The sequence below is a fragment of the Protopterus annectens genome, chromosome 12.part0 (assembly GCF_019279795.1).
Source record: "Protopterus annectens isolate FY-2018-M chromosome 12.part0, PAN1.0, whole genome shotgun sequence".
Taxonomy (NCBI): Eukaryota; Metazoa; Chordata; order Ceratodontiformes; family Protopteridae; genus Protopterus; species Protopterus annectens.
This window is the reverse complement of record NC_056746.1, coordinates 1567048805-1567069402: the sequence shown is the minus strand read 5'-3', so window position 1 is coordinate 1567069402 and position 20598 is coordinate 1567048805.

The following is a 20598-nucleotide window of genomic DNA, read 5'->3' as shown; positions in this document are numbered from 1 at the left end:
ATCATAGTCCATGTCAGCATGAATGACTTGAGATATACCTCCCTGGAATATATGAAGAGAGACATGATCGAGCTCACTGAATATGTGTCCCATGCAGGTATGTTACTAGCCTTAAACAGCTTTCTACCATCACCCAGAATGATGCCTCAATACATACAGAAAATGTTGACTTTAACAATTGGCTTAGTTTCTGGTGTCATTTCAAGGTGATCCAGTACCTGACAGCCTGGGATGACATGACTGACAAACCACAATGCTTTGCAAGAGATGGCCTGAATCTGTCTCCCTTGGGCTTCAGGCTCCTGGTAAAGGCTCTTGACTCTCCCATAGTGCCTTTTTTAGGCAATGTCATGAGTTTAAAGCTACCAACATGAAAAGTTCACCAAAATATAAATTAAACATCATGCTGCTAAATGATATGAGTCTAAACATGAAACTGAACTTATTGCAAACATTCTTAACTCTGGAAGATGCTGACATTTGTGCAGTCACAAAAACTTGGTTCAAAGCTGTGGACAGCACCCCAGCCATGCCAGGTTACTCATCCTATCATACATTCCGACCCCAAACAGGGGGTATCAAAGCAAAAGGAAGTGGAATTGCAGTATATATAAAAGACATACACACCTCTAGGCTGGTTAAACAGTATGATGCACAGGAGACACACCAGGTGCAGTTAACAATTGGCAAGACCCCAATTAGGACCCCAACCTTGACTCAAGATGCCCACTCCACCTATCTGGACTACTTAAAATCCATCAAGACTCAACCCTTTATCCTGATCCTGGGTGACTTTAACTATCCAACCATAGATAAGAAAAAATACTCATGTCAAACACAAATGCCCAGAGATTCCTTGATTTTGTCAGCCAAATTCCTTGGACCAGTTGGTCGACACCCCAACAAGAGATGAAAATATCTTGGATGTGGTATTAACCAACATGAATAACCATTGCAGCATCCCTACAGTGTCATCATCCCTAGTAAGATACGACCACAAAGTGGTCGCTTTCAAAGTCACCACCTATCCCAACCCCCCAGCTAAGGTCAAACAAAAAAACTTCTCCAAAGCTGATTACAACCTCTTGAGGGAAGGCATAAACAGCTTCCCAACCCCTTCCCACTCCATAGGAACTGGCAAAAATGTCCAAATCTACACCAAAGTACTATATGAGCATTTATATAGCTGCATGGAATCAGGAATACCTGACAGAACAACAGCATCCTCCTCAAGGAAGAGTAAACCTGTCTGGTGAACATCTGCAATAAATAAGCTCTATAATAAAAGGGGAAAAAATGGTGACCAGGACCAAGAAGGAGCAGGTGCCTAATTGCAAGCAATCTCTCCTTAGCCCGAACAAGCTAATAAGAGCACTAGCCCGAACAAGCTAATAAGAACACTAACGAAATCCTCCAAAGCAAACTTTGAGTCCAAACTGGCCACATCTACTAAAGACAATCATAATGCCTTCTTCACCCATATCTGTAATCTCAAAGGAAGCACCCAGATCTGCTCAGAACTGATGGTCAAGAATGTGAAGGGTGCCAGCCTTGCCCAAGAGTGTCTGAGTGTTTGTATATAAACCAAATCACAAATTGTGTGTGTGTCAGCTACTTGGGCAGGGACACGAAGCACTGGTTGGACTGAGTGGGTGCTGGAGGTTTGGCTTGACCACTAGGCTGAGATCTGTACCCTATAGCTGTGACAGTGGGGAGTCTTATTGGAGATCTGGAGAGAAAGGGAGAAACCAGCCCCAGACTGACTGTGATCTCTGGTGCTCTGAAGGGAAATTGTACTTTACTGTGTGTGTATATGTTATCCTTCCAATGTGGATGCCCCTCACTGGTGCTAGTGGTGAGGATTGAGGCTCCTTGATTACTGGGCCAGTGCATGGGTGTCACAAAGAATACCACATACACAAATGTCATAGTTATAGCCAACCTGCTGGCAGACAGTTTCAGTGAAAACCTCACTCCTCGGTTCCCCCATCAGTAAATAAGGACAACACCAGCAGCTGACCACCACTCCCCTTATCTCTAGGAAGCAAGTCTTCCACTGCCTTCTCAAAGGCAAAAAAATACAGCCTCCATGGGACCCAATAACGTTACAGTCTGCATCCTATACGAACTCAGGCAAGAACTTGCAACACCATTAGTCACCCTATTCAACCAACTCCTGAGTACTGGCTTCATCCTGGCTGAGTAGAGGACAGCCACTGTCATCCCTTTGCACAAAGGAGGAGTGTCCACCAATCCAGGAAATTATACACCCATCAGCCTAACTAGCCTGATCTTCAAGGCCATGGAGCAGATTATCATGACCCTCAATGAAAAGGACATTGGCAACCTCCAAACACTCAATCCCACACAGTACGGTTTTGTCAAAGGGAGGTCGTGCCTGTTAAATTTGGTCGACTTCTTTGAAACAGTCAACAAAGCCATGGACAAGGAGAAGATGGTGCACACTCCCTACCATAACCTGGCCAAAGCCTTTGATGCTATTTCCCACTCATGTATAATAGATAAACTCTCTCAACTAAGCATTAATCCATATATTACGAGATGGGCAGCAAACTGGATCACTGATAGAACTCACCTAGCTAAAATACGGGAAGCCACCTCAAGCAGTAGACCCATAATGAACAGTGTACCCCAGGGATTGGTCTTGAGGCCTCAGTTGTTTGGGATATATTTTTCTAAGGTGCAGGCTAAAACTAGTGGGCTATGGCTGACCAAGTTTGCAGATGACTGCAAGCTGGGTGTTATCATCAATTCCCATAATGATGTGGACATCCTTCAAGAGGGTCTCACCCAAACAAATAACTGGTGCCAGAAACATGGCCTCAAACTGAATACCAAAAATCCATCATCATCATCCCCTTTGGGGAGAGTGACATCACTACAAATTATCACATTAATAATAGGGTCCTAAACATGCAATCAGTCTTGAGGGACTTGGGCACCCAGGTTTATAGCAAACTGTCTTTTGACCACCATATTGCCTCCATTGTACAGAAAGCTATCTACATGGTCTACCTCATTAGTAAGGGTATCTCATCCAGGGACAAGGTCATCATAATATCCCTGTATTCTTCCCTTATAAGACCCATTATTGAGTACAATACCCTTTTGGCATGTACCTCACAAAGCACATGCAGCAACTGGAGAGACCACAGAGGTTCCTCACCAGGAGAATCCAGGGACTCAAACATCTACCATAAACAGATAGGCTAAAGGCCCTATCCCTTTACTCAGTCTCCTACAGACCTCAGAGGTGACCACTGTCTGGCATACAAAGCAATCTCAGATCCCGCCTTGATGGGACTGCTGCATATCTGCAAGTGAAGATCCACTCGAGTAACCCACATGTGCGACCTCTACCTGGTCTTTGCCATCAATAGGACTTGTTGGCAGGCCAGATTGGTGTCACAGAGACACCCCCTTTTGTGGAATAGACTCTCTTTCCACATAAAGCAGAGTACCTCATTAACCCTTTTTAAGGGCAACCTGGATAACTGGATTGGGAACAGAAAATACACCCCTAGGATTCCTCCTGTGTCCCTGCTGGACAGTGGCATTGGGTGTTGGAATGTGGGATAAATTCCTGGCTAGGCTTGCAAAGAGAGAATCACCGGCTGTGTTATTAATTTTGCTAGTCTGAATTAGTAGTTAGAGGATTGAAGCGGTCTAGGATTGTTATAGGGGGTGATAATATTTTTAAGTGCAGGAGTATTGTCCAGATTATAGAGGATTTTATAGGCCATAATCAGTTGGTTATACTGGATTAGGCTGGGTAGTTCAAGCCAACCAAGCTGATTTAGATTGATGCAATGATGTGTCCTAAAAGGCAGCCCAGTGGCAAACCTGGCAATGTGGTTGTAGAAAATTGAGAGTTTGATAAGGACAGTCTTGTTCAAATTCGAGAGTAGAGGGGATGCATACAGAAGGGTTGAAAGAAGGTGAGAGCGAGCTATGGCAATTTTAGCTGGAGGGGTTAGGAAGGCTTTTATTCTGTAAAGTGACCCTAGTTTTTTATTGATGGTTTTGATAGTTTGGTTAACATGTATGTCAAATTTTAGATTACTGTCTAATAGTCACCTAATAGTTTTGTAGATGGGTCAGGGGAGATTATTGTGCCATCATTTGATTTTATGATAAAGGTGAAAGCGGTAGACCTACGTGTTGGTGAAAATAACAGCATTTTAGTTTTTTTTGGATTTAGGATCAGATGATGTTCAGAAAGCCAGTTTTCTATTGTATTAAAGGTGGTCTGGGTAGCTGACCATAACTCTACTGGAGATGTGGCTGAGCAAATCAGAGTATATTGGATACAGCTGACTTTTGGGATGACAGTATAAAGGTCATTAATGAAGATGGAGAACAGCAAGGGCCCTAGTATAGAGCCTTGTGGTACTCTGAGGGTGTTAGGTAGAAGGTTAGAGAGTTTGTTCTGCCATAGGACAGCCTGCTGTCGACCATTCAGGTAGGATTAAAACCATTGGAGGGCTCCAGTATCTAGACAGAATATTTGCAGGGTGTGGATTAAAAGTTGGTGATCAACCATATCGAATGCCTTGGAAAGATCCAAAAAGAGGGCTGAGGATATATAATTATTGTTGTGATTATGGTTTATGGTGTTAGTAAAGGCTAGGAGGGCTGAAGTAGTGCTGTGATGAGGATGGAAGCCATGCTGAGTTTCTGCCATAAGACGATTTTGGATTAGGTGGTGCATGAGTTGTCTATGAATACATTTTTCCATAATCTTTGCAAGTGGAGAGAGTATAGCTATTGGCCTATAATTGGAGAATTCAGTAGAGCTGCCTCCTTTGTGAAGTGGGATTACATAGGATATTTTCCAGATGGTGGGAATTTTAGCTTCTACTATGGTTCTATTGATTAGTATTGAGACGGGGTAAGCAATAGCATCAGCTGATTTTTGTAGGTACTCGGCAGGGAGTTGATCAGCAGAAAGTGTAGTGGGTTTTAATTTTTTGATCAAGGTACGGATAAGTGAAGTGGCGACTGGTTGGAAGCTGAACGCAAGTAGGTTTTTAGGGGTGCTACTTTCAGGACCAGGGGAGCTAGGAGGTAGTTGGCTAGCTAGGGCTTGAAATGTCTCAGTAAAGAATTGGTTAAAACTATTAGAAACATCTTCAGGGGTTTTATCAATAGTAGTAGCAGGAATTGGGGTTGAAGTTTGTCCAGGATGTAGTAGATTATTTAAACCTGCCCAAAACTTCTGAGGTTTTTTTGGTTTACTGTCTGTAAATTACAGTAGTATTGTTTTTTGTCTTGTAAAATTGATTTTTTTGGTTTTGTTCCTGGATTGCCTGTATTTAATGTGATCTTGAGGGTCTTTAGAAGAACGCCATAAAGCCCATGCTTTGTTTCTAAGGGTAATTTTGAGTTTAGACTCTATAGAAAGCCATGGTGCAGTTTTTGCCTTGGTTCTCTTTGAACGAACAGGTGCATGCAAATCAAGGATCTCAAGGAATTTGTTGTTAAAGTATGCTACTGCTTTCTCTAAGGGGAGGTGTTTTAGAATAGACCAATTACATGAGTTTAGTTCTTGTTGGAATTTGGCAGGGTCAAAGTTTTTATTGTTTCTAACCTTTCTGAGTAAGGGTTGTTGGGAATTAATGGTTTTGTGCTTAATTACATATGTGAGAAGGTGATCGCTTAGGCCATTAAGGAGGGTACCAGAGGTGTACAGTTGGGGGTGACTGTTTATGAGTACCCAGTCAAGTATACTTTCTTTTTGGTTGGGTTTACCTATCCTGGTAGGGGTGGATACTAAGCATTATTTATATATATATATATATATATATATATATATATATATATATATATATATATATATATATATATTATTTGTATGTGTGAAAAGTGTGTAAGGAGTGCCTGAATTGCTGTAGCATTTGCAATTGTGTAAACAGTTTTACTTTTTGCTCAGATATTTTGGGTTAATATGTATGGGTGTAGTAATTCCATTCTTGTGTTTGTTGCTTATTATCAGCAGTGATCCTGACAGTGAAAGTATAGGACTCCTAGGCCCTGATGTTAGAGTATTAGTAGGCTCTGATGATGATGGTATACAAATGGAGGCACAGTCAGGGGGTGCAGAAGTTGAATCTGACAGTGAGGTTGTGACTCACACATTCCCTGGATTTTCTTCAGACACAGTCAGTATGCCTACACATACCTGTTCTACTGAGCCATGAGATAGTGGACAGGTTGAGGGTGACAAAGTTAATCAGGGTATTGTGCTTACAGCAGTTTCAGTGCCAGTTGACTCTGTCCTTAGCCAAAGTGTGGGTGAGGTTTGGTAGGGTTGCTTAGAAGAGGTCTGTTGTCTGCCCTCCACCTGTTGGTGGTGTGTCATTATGTGCCACTTGATGTATGTTTAGGACTATAATGAAGGCACAGGCATGTTTCCACTAGGGCCTCTGAGGACAAGCTTAAGCTTTTAGATGTGGTGCAATATGATGTGCATGACTGCCTCTACTGTGTAGCCAAATCAATGGATCGGATGAATACTACAATGGAATAAGCAGTGTCTGTGATGAAACATCTTCTGGTAGGGGGACAGCATCCACATGGCCAGAGGGCTGCAACATCATCTGGTGATAGCCAATGTAGCCCAAGCCCAATCCTGCTTCCACAGTGGCACTATTTACACTGCTCTGTCAGTGGCTGAGGTGTCCACACCCAGCTGTCGTAAACTATTGGTCATGGATCTTGGTGTAGTCAGTGGCCATTTGATTTATTACAGCATTTTAGTGATGTGATTCCTACCTTGACATCGATACAGCAGTCATTCTTATTGCTTCACTTGTGAAAAGGTAGTGTTAAGTAGAGTTTGGAGTGATTTTTCTGTACTGAGTATTTTAGATGCATGAGGCATGTTAGTTGATAAACTGCAGAAATATGTATTACATAAGTCAATCATGTTGCATTGATGACATTGCTGGCAACTCACACACATTGTACTTAGGTACATTTTCAAGTTACTGTATGCAGGTATTTGCCATTCATTCATGTTCTTACACATTTTTATAACAGGTTCAACACTTACCTTGATAGTACTAAAGTTACAACTGTTGTCATTTGTGGCTGACACTGTCTGATGTTAGCAGTACATATCCAATACATGGGTAAGTAAGGTTGTGAGTACTGCTTGGCATCAATTTTACTCTATGCATGTGCATAGGGTAAAAGTTATATCCCTTAAGTTGTCAGCATGTGTGCTATCCATTGCCCCTTGGCCAGGGCGAGGGCATATTGTGCAGGCCTATGTCTACCTACACCCACAGCAGCCGGTGGTTCCCCCTTTTACTCCTCATCTCTTTGTGGCTGGGTGACCTTACTAGTGTTGGTAGTGGAATGCTTGTTCATACCCTCGATGTTTCTGTTGCAGCTGTTTTCACAGAATGATATTGTGTAAGATAGCACAGACTGTGATAATGCCCTCTCAAATTTCCTTTCACTGTTGTGCAAAAAAGAGACTTTGTTTTGTTGTTTCTGTTCACACATTGACAACCATCCTCTAAAAGGGGTGGAAAACAAGTCTTTCCCCCTGTCATGAATTTCTGTACTAATTTCTAATATCAATTTCCTTTCATTCTTTGATACTTCCACATACATAAACATGGCACTGCTGTAGTCTGTACAATCACATATAATGATTCCCCCACCTTTATCAGGCTTCATGATTCTAAAAGATCTGTCACCTATTAACCTTATCAAAAGGGTTAAATTCTTCCTTAGATAAATTACAAAGTTTTTGCTTTTTTGGCTTTTATGATTGCACTTAACTTATAAAGTTCAGTGGCTCATAATGTTTCAAAGGCTCGAACAACAGGATTCATAGGAGGATAAAGGTGCTTTTTTCTTAAAAACCTTCCTATAATTGTTAGCTCTGCCCCCTTGGTCTTGAAAATCTTTCTGATTAATAGTTTTAATTCCAAAATGGAATCAACAACATTAAAAGGCTTACAGGTATAAAAGAAAAACATTTTAAAAAGGGAAAACTATTCAGGTGCGATACCTAAACAACTATAGAGGAAGATGTTAAATCCATTGCATTTCAGTAAAATACCACTCTATTTTGGTGATATACAATTATTTTGATATAGTAACTCATCTTCCCCCTCCCTTTCCTCCTCAATGCCCCCTGCTCTGGTTGTCTCCAGTAACATGATGTTATTTTTGTCGCAGCTGGGTTTTGATAGTTGTGTTGAATTGCCACTCCTCATAGATATGTTGGTGAGCCAACCTCTACAACCTGTTTAGGGAGGGTATTCTAAAGGGCATCTTCATAAGTTCCTACCTCATCAGTTTCAAGTTTGAGACTATTTAATTGGGTCATTTATTTCATCCATGTTTTCCGACATAAAACTAGCCTTGGAAGGATTCCACACTACTCTATTTTTAGTATTGTTATGACATTTCTGATTGTGGGTGTGTCTTGGTGAGGGATATGCGATGTTCTCTTTATATTGTTTGTTTTCTCTGACAATCTTTTTATGCTTCCTGTTTTGCACCATTTTATAATGCTTGTCAGCTTTGCAAAAAAAAAAAAAATGACTATACCTTGACTAATGAGTACAAAAAAGTTCTTTTCCACTTCTGTGACTATATTGATTTAGATAAGGTTTATATTCATTCAATCAAAGGAAAGAAATTTCATTTTGTGACTTTTGCAACTTGTAATACACACAATTTAGTTTATTTAGTGATATGTCTAAAGCCTAAGAGTTTTTATGTAGGTAAAACTAATAATAAACTTAAAGACAGGATACGTGAATATAACTCAGAAATATGTAGAAAACCTGCAACTAATGTGTTGTTTAATGACACTGAACATTGAGGCATACATTTAAATTTAGAGTAAAACAGAAAACATATAATGATGCTAGAAGTACAGATATAATTTTGCAGACAGAAGTTATAGGATATAGAAAGATTAGCTTTCTTAGAGCTGATGTTAACCCAAGATTAAATGCCACGGCTATGATTAAACTTGTATTTAAACAGAAACAAAATAATTTAGAATAATTTAAAGTTATTAAAATAACTTTTATGATATGTATTATAATGTATTATATTAGTTGATTTTAAATGTATACAAAATAAAGGGTGGTCACGGTGGTGCAGTGGTTAGCATTGTCACCTCACAGCAAGAGATTCTCCGGTTCGATCCTCGGCTTGGGTGCCTTCTGTGCGGTCCTCCCTGTGGTCACGTGGATTTCCTCCAGGTGCTCTGGTTTCCTCCCACATCCCAAAGACATGCTGCAGGTGGATTGGACACTCTAAATTGGCCCTAGGTGTGAGTCTGTGTGTGCGTGTGTGTGCCTTCTGTGGAAGGTTGGGTGCCAGGCTGGCAACTCGACACTGTAAAACTCCACTGCCAGTCATGAGCAGACATGTGATCCACTGTGGTGACCCCTAACTGGGACAAGCCGAAAGAAGAAGAAAAAATGTATACAAAATAATAAAAATAAAATAAGTTTTATATATGCATTTACATGTAATATATAAGAATAAGGCTGCGTTTTCCTTTAAGAAGTTCAAGTTTGCTTGATTGTGATTGTTTTAATTGTATTCTAGGGTATTTAAGCTATGTTCTGATCCTCTCTGTTTATTCATTGACAAAGAGCTTATCTGGAAATCTTTGGTGTTTTTGATGTGTAATATATAAGAATAAGGCTGCTTTTCCCTACTCATACTTGATCACGCTATATTATTCTTCATAACTCCTCTGCTTATACTCCTCTGTATATCAACCTTGTATCACAATAACTTCAACTACGCCAAAATTTCTCCTACTCTATCCTACCCATTAAAAATGTCATTACTGCCCTCGCACTCACTATCTCTCCCTCACTGTTAAATTACTCAAACACTCTCCTCTACAAAATAAAAATGTCTCAACTACCCTTACTGTCTCTCAAAACTAAACCCAAACTCCACTATTATAGCCCCAACATCTTCCCACTCAACATGCTTACCCTTATCTTACTACTGTCTGGAGATATTCATCCTAACTCCAGTTCACCTTCCCCAACTTACCTCTCACCCCCTATCCCCTTCTTTACCCACCTCCTCCTTATCTTCATTCAACCCCTCCTCTTCTTCTACATACCCCCCACCCACCAAAAACCTAACCATATTTTCTCTAAACATCCAAAGCATTCCAGACAAAATCTCTGAACTTCATTCCTGGATTGCTCTTCCCTTTCCTGATATACTTACTTTCTCAGAAACCTGGCTATAACCTCACATCTCTGACATGGAAATCCTGTTCCCTGGATATAACATGTACCACTTAGACAGAGTCTCAAAAAAGGGAGAGGTGTAGATATAATATACTCAGAACAACTCTCCCTCTCCCCTCTATCAAGCTCCCTGCCCAATTTCCATCCTGTAGAAATTCTCATTTTAAACTGCAAAATTAGCAATCATATGAAGGTTGCCATAGTATCCATCTATATCAGTCCTGGCAACAATATCCCTACCCTTGAACAATTTCTTGCCTGGATCTCACAAGCCATTTCCTATGAAACTATAATACTGGGTGATATTAACATTGATTGGAACATGTCCATAGATCCCCTCAACTACAGCATAAACCTTTTTGGCTTCACCCGACTAATAAATACTCCAACCCATCTGAACAAATGCACCAATACAGTTCCACTCTTCACTGGATACTTCCAATCCCAATCTATTTCACAACCCATGTACTTTACCTGACACCATAAGTATTCATCTTCCCACCTGTACCCAGCAACATTCTCTTTAATCATGTTAATTACACTGTTTCGTAGAATGCCATAATCTCTGTAATTTCAACCCTGGCTACTTTAATCAGATTCTATCATCAATCAGCTGGTCTTTCCGCCGCCACCTCTCCCTGGAAAAAGCTACTTTAAAATTTATTAGCATCTTCCTTGACAGCCTAAGCTCCCTGGCTCCCATCAGGAAAATAAGAATGAAATCAAACTAGGTTCCATGGCTTACACAATCTACTTGCTGACTTATGTACAAGACAGACAGTGCATGGAAAAACTGGCTAAAAAACAAGTCTTCCACCCACCTTCAAAGACACAAGGAACTCCATAACCTTACTAAACAAATGGTCAACTATGACAAGAAAAAGTTGTACCAAAAGCCACTAACCAATTCACACTCTAACCCAAAAAAATTCTGGAACACCACTAACAAATTACTTCACCCAGGCAAACCCTCCTTACCTAAGCTTTGTCCTAATAGGTCTGTCATTGATATAGCCACACTCATCAACTCCTTCTTCATCAACACCATCAAAAACTTTTCTCTAAATGATAGCTTTACCTCTAGCAAAACATTTGTCTCTCCAGCTACTCTCCCAACCTCCTTCTCATTTAAACCTGTCACAACTGCATATGTACAATCACTCCTCAGTAAACTCAAAACTTGTTCCCTTTCTGCTGGCAATCTTCCCCCTATCTTCTTAAAATTAGCTGTAAACTCTATTGCTTAATCCATATCCATACTAATCAACAGGTCTATACAAGAATCCATAGTCCCTGACATTTAGAAGGAGTTTTATGCCATACCTATATACAGCAGCTATATACAAAGGAGGACCCTCCATTAACCCCTCCAACTTCAGACCTATAGCTATTCTGTCTCCCTTATCAAAAGTACTTCAGAAGTATATACATAAACAACTACTGGAATATCTCCTACCAGAAAATCCACTAACTCCCACACAACATGGCTTCCACCCAAAGCACAACACAGCTACTCCTCTACTATCATTCACTCAGACCAAAAAAAAAAACAGTACAATAACAGACTAGCATCTTGCCTATTTCTTGACTTCTCTAAGACTGTTAACACTGTCTATCACAATAAACTTCTAGTTAAACTTTCTGACCTCAACCTCTCTAACTCAACTATTTCCTGGTTCTCTAGCTATCTGTCAAACAGTCTTCAGTCAGTCAGATGGCATACTGCTCTCTCTCTCTCCCTTCCTCCAAGTCCTCATTGGAGTCCCACAAGGGTCCAGCCTTGGTCCGTTACTATTTAACATTTTCACTAATAACCTCTATACATCAGTTCCCCACTCCACAATAATTCAATATGCAGATGACTTAACTATCATCTCCTCTTCTGACAACCTTTCTCAGCTTCTCACACTCACCCAAGAATCTTTCCACTCTGTTGAAAGATGACTAATTAGCAACCAACTTTTACCGATTCCATGTAAAACCAAGCTCTTCTTATTCCTGCCTAAAGCCCTATATCATGCTAAGACTACCTTCACCATCACTTCCCTCAGTAACATTATCATCAAAGTAGAACCTCACACAAAATTACTAGGAATTATTATTGATGATCAACTAAAATTTTAGGTCGGGCAAGTAAACAGGACAAAGCTGGTAAATAATAATAAGAATAATTGTAGAAAAAAACAGACCAGTCAGGCTGTAGGTAGACTCGACAACAACTTTAATAAAAATAGTAAAAACAAGATAAGCGCTTTCGTACCAAAACAAGGTGCTTCCTCAGATCTATCTAAAAACAGCTAAAACAGCAATAAATACTAATGCATATGATCAAGTGATTGTAATACAGGTTTAAGTGGTCCTCATAACTGAGACATCAAAGAAATCAATAACTATATCAGAATATTTATAAGTAATTTTAAGGAAGGTGGTCATAGTCTCCAAGTATTCCATGAACTGACCAAGTGTCTCAATAGTGCCAGACCAAACAAAAAAAACATCATCAACGAACCATCCATAGTGTAAAATATTGTTCAAAAACATGTTCTTGTTACTTAGGAGACATTAAAAGTACTCTAGCTAAACATGTTATAGGGTCTGGCCCTGAGCATAACTTTAGGTTTATGGTGATAGAAATTGCTAGGGATAGTAGGAGAGCAAGTGACGTAAGAACAACCACTGAATGTATTGAGATAAAATTGATTCTGACTCTACAAGCTGTAAAAGGGAGTGGCCTTAATGAGTTTGTACCACTTAAGCCTGTATTATGATCATGTGGCCTTATGCATTAGTATTTATTGCTATTTTAGCTGTTTTTAGATAGATCTGAGGAAGCACATTGTTCTGGTGCAAAAGCGCTTATCTTGTTTTTACTATTTTTATTAAAGCTGTTGTCAAGTCCACCTGCAACCTGACTGGTCTGTTTTTTCTACAGTTAAAATTTAATGTCTGCATACAACAAGCCATTAAAAAAATAGGATTACTTTATAGGAATAAAACATTTCTCTCTAATGAATCTAAACTCCCTTTAGCACAAGCCTACCTTCTACTTAGTCTATGTTATGCTGCCCCAAACCTTACAAACCAGCAAACCAATCTCATGTCTAAACTTGAGCTCACAAGAAGATTGCAAGATTTGCAGCAAACCTACGCTATTGCTCCATCCTTGCCTAGCTTTAAAAAAACTTCCTCCTCCCCAACTGCATCTCACCCACACCATCCTCCACAAACCTACCTCTTGCTCAGCTCTCTCTTCTCTTATAACTCCCTGCACTCCCAACTACACTCCTCGAAGCTCTGATCAACTTCTCTTAGAAATGTACAACCCCCCCCAAAGAAAAAAAAACATAGGCAAACAACTCTATAGTTAGTAAATGTGGATAAATAAATAAATGTGGATTGTTCTTATTGCTAATTTATGGAACAAACTGCCATTGTCCCTAAGAGCTATACCTAATACTAACTTTTTCAAAAAATCCTTAAAACATTACTTGCTTAACTCTAGGACTTGCAATTGCCATGACCCATCAAAAAACACCCATTCCTCCATCTTTTCCTTTCACAGCTGCTAATACCTTCTACACCTTTCACATAAATGTCACATAAAACTCTGTAACTTCATCTACTGCTATTTTTCATATTCGGCTTTTGTCCTTACCCACCTGTTTGTATGGGGTACCAAAACTCACTGCAATGTATATACTGGGATACTAAAACTCACTGTAAAATTATGTACTGTGCGTCAACAGTTTAAAGTTTTTGCCTCAAGTCCATGTCATATTTATCCGTGTCTGTAATGTATTTTGCATTCTTTTTTTTTCCTCTTCAAAACTACTTTGTAACTAACTGTATCATTTCTGTTTATTCTCAATTAAGGTAATTGTTACAATCTAATTAATGTTGTTGGAGCATTTTTCTTCAGGTCTCTGCTAAAAAAGAGCTTCTGCCCAGTCAGACTAACCTGGTCAACAAATGTCAAAATAAATAAATGTGGATTGTTCTTATAATAAAGTGTGCTTGTCATCTGCTGTTGGATTGAAGTTCATCTTTTTGGTAATTTGTGGTTACTTTGGATTATTTGGGACTTCATTCGGCTGCTGGACATGAATTATTTTGGATACAAATGTTTACGATGCCAGGGGCTCGGATGGAACCATTTGCCTTGGAACAGTCTAGGTAGCCTTCTTACTGACAATCATGTTTTGCAACATGACACATTAAACAAATAATTTGCTAGCTTTGTCAGAGACATATTGCAGTGCCTCTCTTAAGATGTGAAAGTATCAGAAGCATTTCTTTTTTAATTCCTCAACTGACCCAGTATTGCCACTATCTTCACCTGATTGGCAAATTCACTCCTCTGTCTGAGGTGCAAGTACTGGGCCCCCAGGGGAACTTACTAACTTCTGTGGGGTTTATCAGGCCAGGCTAGGAAGGGTGAAAGACAGACAGATAAAGACTTCTACAACCTACTTGTTCCCTTCCCAGGGATCTTGCAAATACCCCTGTTGAGGACAAATGTTAGGGCCATTTACTTGCCAGAGAAGGATCCTACAGCCCATTCATTTCCTTGTTCTGAGCTCACCTTCCCCTTCCCTCTATTAGAGGTCAGAGTCAGGTGGTAGGAAACACAGTTAGTTGGATAGGAAGTCCAGCATAACTCTGTCACCAATGGATGGCATTGCAAGCTTCACAGTAGCTGCCCATCAGGAAATGTGCACCCACATTACTGCATATGTAGGCCCCTGTAGGTGTAACAGAGGTATCACTAGAACCACTGCTGGTAATAATATAGCCAATGTTTAGCATCCTTCTCCCCAGGATGGGGGAGTTAGCTGCAGCCTGTCATTCTCATTCTTGTCCATCCAATCCCACCGTCTCCCGTGCTCCTAACTGAACTTGCATTGTTTGTTTGGTAGTCAGGGCTTCATTCAACTTAATAAGGCATTGGAAGAAAGTCTTGTGAAGCCCAAATACATTTCTGACAACAACACAGGTCTAGCTTTGAGCGATATTGTGGCAATGTTCCATTAATGTGTATGGGGGGCCTCACTGATGTCATCAGCCATAGCTCAGGAGAGTGTCCTGCATCACCTCTAATACATAATTACTTTTTGGGGGTTGAATTGTCAGACATCAGGTACCCATAGAGTGAACGATGTTGACTACTGAATCTCCTGACCTGTACAGATGCAAGGATATGTTCTAACTTGAATCCAGAAGGGGGGGGGGGTGCAAGTACAGGTGTTTGCATTGGTGGTCCCTGACATTCTCGTAATGTATCCTTCTGGTCTCATTATTTGTAGAATTACCATAATGAATACAGAACAGCTGATACTAAATTGTTCAATAAAATACCATAGCTTTCATGGTTGCAGGTGAAGCATGCATTCCCTGAGATAACATATATGCTGACACATTTTGCAGATCATTCACAGTAACTCATTGTCCACTTACTAGTGAACAATGATCTGCTAGGCATTTAGGCCATAGTAAGTAAATCAGAGACAACACTGAAGACATTGCTGTGAGGCTTATCTTGTTGGGACAAGCACCTGGTACTGCCTCAACTAAGTGAAACTAGCTCATGTGAACTAGCACCTCATGTGATTCATTGCAGTTCTGTTGTACATGCTGATATTTTTTTTCTGTGCATTTGCGCCAGTTTGTATATGTTTCTTTTAAATGAGTAACAAGGATCTGCACATTTTATATATTTTAATAAATGGATTTCTTCTATTATTTGCAAGCATTATTACCCTTGTTGCAGAAATTATATATTATGAAATAGCTGACATTATAAGAAAAGCAGATGACATTTTATTTCTCTAATAACCAACAACAATTCTATTTTCCTGTTTGCAAATATAAATATGGAAGCATCACTCCAGGACTGTCATACTGTCGGTTTGAAAGAACACTTAAGTAGTCTTTTGAACCTTTTACATTTTATGGCCAATTCATACAGGCTGGGCTTACACTATCTTAAGATTTTCTGCTTATTACAAATGTGCCACAATTTTAATTGGATAATCATAATTTTTCTAAGAAATGACAAACGTTTTATTTTTACATCAAATGTTTTTAATGTTTTGAATTGTTTATCTTAAATAAGCTTTATCTAAAATAACAAATGTGTGATAACAGTCTAGAAGCACTTGTTTAGTAAAAAATATATGATGACACATTTGGACTTGAAGAAACCCTGAATTTGCATCTAGGGCAAGTTCAAGAGTATATATTTGAGCATATTATTAAAGAAATCAGGAAACACACATTTCATCTCCACTGTGCAAATCACAAATAAAAATTATAGATGATCTTAAGCAAATAACTTTATATAAAAGATGCATTTTGTGATTCTAGAATAACTGCATTAAAACATCATGTGTCAGTGCACATTATTTTCTCTAGATCTAATAGTCCTTGGTCTTGGAACTTTAGAGGCTTTCTATCATTTCTGCTATCTGAAGCAGAGACAGAAACATCATATGACTGCAATTGTAAAAGAATTCAGTCTGAGGTTAAAAAACTGCAAGTAATAATGAGCACTAAATACAATCTTTGATAAACTAAAATTCCTGTCAACACAACCTATGTCCTAGCCTTCAACTATGCAGCAGTCTTTTGGCATAGTTTCCATTCTAACTCCTATTGTATTCAGTTTTCACTGAGTCAAAGGCTTTGATGAAGCTGTGGTAGCTCTCAACAGTCCCAGCAAGATAAGCCTCACAGCATTATCCTCAGTGCTGTCTCTCTGCTTTATCATATGTAATGAAGTCATATAACTGGATCAGGTCTGACTGGCAACTCTGTTTAACCATATACCATGCTGGGTATTGTCCTTCTAAAAAGCAGTTAGCTTTTTCCTCAGGATTTTCTCCTTGACTTTCCTTGCTGCCTTTGCTAGGTTACCAATCCTGTAGCTCCTCGTATTTTTCCTGCTTTATTATTGTATGACAATACTGCTATAGATATTGCCCAGTTCCCTTTAACCTCTGCAATGATCAAAGACCTGTTGATCTTTTAATTTAGTGGCTGTACCAAAGGACTGATGAGATTTCTAACCAGTGCCTTATCTTCCTTTAGAGAATGGGCAATCTATACATCGGCACCTGGACTGGAGAACAAACATTCTCCAGCAAGGTGTAAATTTACAAGTAATGCCCACTGAAAAATGAGTCCACTTCTTCACAGCAGCATATTAAGGTACTGTAAAGCGCAGTCAGTAATAAAACTAATGGCTGCCATTATTTTATGTTTGCTAAGCGGCGCTTTTGCTGTTTAGCGAATGTAAAATTAAAAAATATAGAAAATATAGAAAACTGTGTATGTGTGTGTGTGTGTGTGTGTGTGTGTGTGTGTGTGTGTGTGTGTGTGTGTGTGTGTGTGTGTGTGTGTGTGTGTGTGTGTGTGTGTGTGTGTGTGTGTGTGTGTGTGTGTGTGTGTGTGTGTGTGTGTGTGTGTGTGTGTGTGTGTGTGTGTGTGTGTGTGTGTGTGTGTGTGTGTGTGTGTGTGTGTGTGTGTGTGTGTGTGTGTGTGTGTGTGTGTGTGTGTGTGTGTGTGTGTGTGTGTGTATCATTGCATGAAAATGAGAGTGAGATTGATTGAGCCATTATTTTACACTCTCTAAGCAGCATTTTTGCTGTTTAGTGAGTGCAAAAGTAAAAGAAACATAAAAAATAAGGAAAAGTGTGTGCACGTGTGTATGTATGCATGTTTGTTTATGTCTGCATGTGTGTATACATGCTTGCATGTAAAAAAAGCATGAAAATGAGAAGAGTGAGAGCGACTGAGCAGTGGTAGCAGCAATAGTTAAAGAGATTTGCATACCTCTCGACCTCTTAGATCAAGAAATAACAAAGGCTCAAAAATGGGAACAGATGTTGCTCTTATAAAATTAAAAATTTGCTTGATAACAGGATTTGTGTTAGCATGCATGTGTGTGTGTGTGTGTGTGTGTGTGTGTGTGTGTGTGTGTGTGTGTGTGTGTGTGTGTGTGTGTGTGTGCGTGCGTGCGTGTGTGTGTGTGTGTGTGTGTGTGTGTGTGTGTGTGTGTGTGTGAAAGAGAGAGAGAGAGAGAGAGAGAGAGAGATCACTCGACCTTTGGTAGCAGCAGTAAAAAGGTATGCATACCTCTCTACCTCTTAGCTCAAGAAATCTGGATAACACCTAAAATAAAGGGGGAACAAAGGCTCAAAAATAGGGACAGATTTTAGCATTTTTTCTCTTATAAAATTACAAAGTTGCTGGAGTAAAGGGATTTGTGTTAGCATGAATTTTCTCAAGGAAATAAAGTCTGAAACTCATATGTACACCGTTATTTAGTGACTTCAGTCCACTATGACTGGCAACAAACCACACATTATAGAAATATGGGACCAAAACGTTAATTAAATGGATGTAAAATACTTCATCCAATGTCATTTACATATACTACAGCAAGTCTGAAACATTAGGCAGAGGAAATATTTTACATCAAAATACTAAAAAAATAACATAGTAATAAAAAATAAATAAATAACTAAGTAAAATACAACAATTTTACAAACGGGCCATTTTCTAAGCACAATATGCCCCCCAGGGTGTGTGTTACTGTGTAAATAATGCTTTCGCAGGGGTGCAGAGGCCCTCTGCCTGTGGCATCAGGCCTCATAACACCCCTGGGTGGGTGTTATTTTACACAGTAACACACACCCCATTGGGCATTATTTCTTGCTTAGAACACCCCCCCTTACTAGCACCTGCTATATCGTTATAAGCATGCATGACTCTCTCTACTCTCTCATTCCAAGAAAGCCACCCTCCCATGCCTTTCCTTCATTTATGTTGAGAAAAGAGTACCTCGCTTTTTCCTTGGTTTCTGTGATCTCCATCACCTTTTTATTCAGCCAAGAAAGGCCTGTTTGTCCCTTCTCTTTTCTGCTGTATACATAAAAAATTGTTCACCCTCTTGGCCCCTTCTAGCAGCTGCAGTTTGACCTCTGTCTTTGCTGCCCTCACCCAATTTATCACCATTTTACTTATCTCATTTTAATGTACCACTTTGACCTGTTCATTTCCTCTGATCTCCTTCTGTATGTCCTGTGTTTTGTATAATCATTAGCCTCACATTTTTAGAAACCCAGGGTATAGTCTTGAATATTCCATTTCTGATTTATTGCCATAGCTTCTTCACACATACAATTTGACTCAAGATCCCCTATGTCAGCTTTATCCATCCTTTCCAGATCTACTATAACCCACATGGTTATTTAATCCGTGGTTGCTAAATGTACATGTTAGTTGGACAGTCCTGACCACTGGTACTTTGGGTAGTGTTTATTTTTTTTTATTATAGCCTTTCAGGTTGTGACTGTGACATCTAACTGACCCCTTCATATTCTAAGATCCTAGTTATCATCCAGGCCTTCTTTAATCTTTAGCTTAGACGCTCAAATCTATTAATGGCAGATTCATACCTTCCTAAAGGATAACAGTCTTCCTTCTACATCAGTTCTTTATTTCTACTCCCCTAAATGTTCATATTTCTCCCTGTTGATGGGATTAGACCAATACACAGAATTAAGCCTTCTTAATCTCCTTTATTCTGCCTTATCTGTTAATATTGTGTTTTGACCCTTTCTCTTCCATGTTCCCCTTCATGTAGTGATGTTTCTGACCTCACAATTGAGCCCTCTTTGAGATCAATAATACCCCTCCATCTCTAATGTTACTGCTGTCTGTCTTCCCCTTCTGCATCTCCTTAAGTTGCCTGTGTTTTATATTTATGTCTATCCTTTGAAGCTACATCTTTACTTTTGATATTGATGCCTTATTTAATACAAAGGCACTTTGGTTATTTTATGGCACTTTTATGTCTCTCTACTGATGTTCAGCACTGTCTTCATTTATCATTGCTTTACTCAGGCGCTGTCTATCTACCAAAATCAGGTTAGGTCAGTTTTTCATTTTTCATTTCTATCATTCCTCCTTGCATTAGCCATGCAACTATTTGTCATACTTTTCTGTCAGTTTACTGAAAATTCTGCCAGCATTCTATCCATCAGCGTATATGATATTTTAGGATTATGCACTTGCAGACAGCCTTCTTACTGAATTTAAGATTTCCTGAAAATGCATTTATAGAAAGGTCACTGACGTCTCTAATAAAAACGAATGCTTTACCCCCATACAGATGTGAATTGTGGTGTTAGATTGATATAATAAAGCCTTTTTGCTGTACAACTGAAAATGAGCTCATAAATGCCAACTACCACACACCACTAGCAGTATTTTAGTAACACATAATGTGATCTTTTAAAGCAAAAAAAAAAAAATGAAA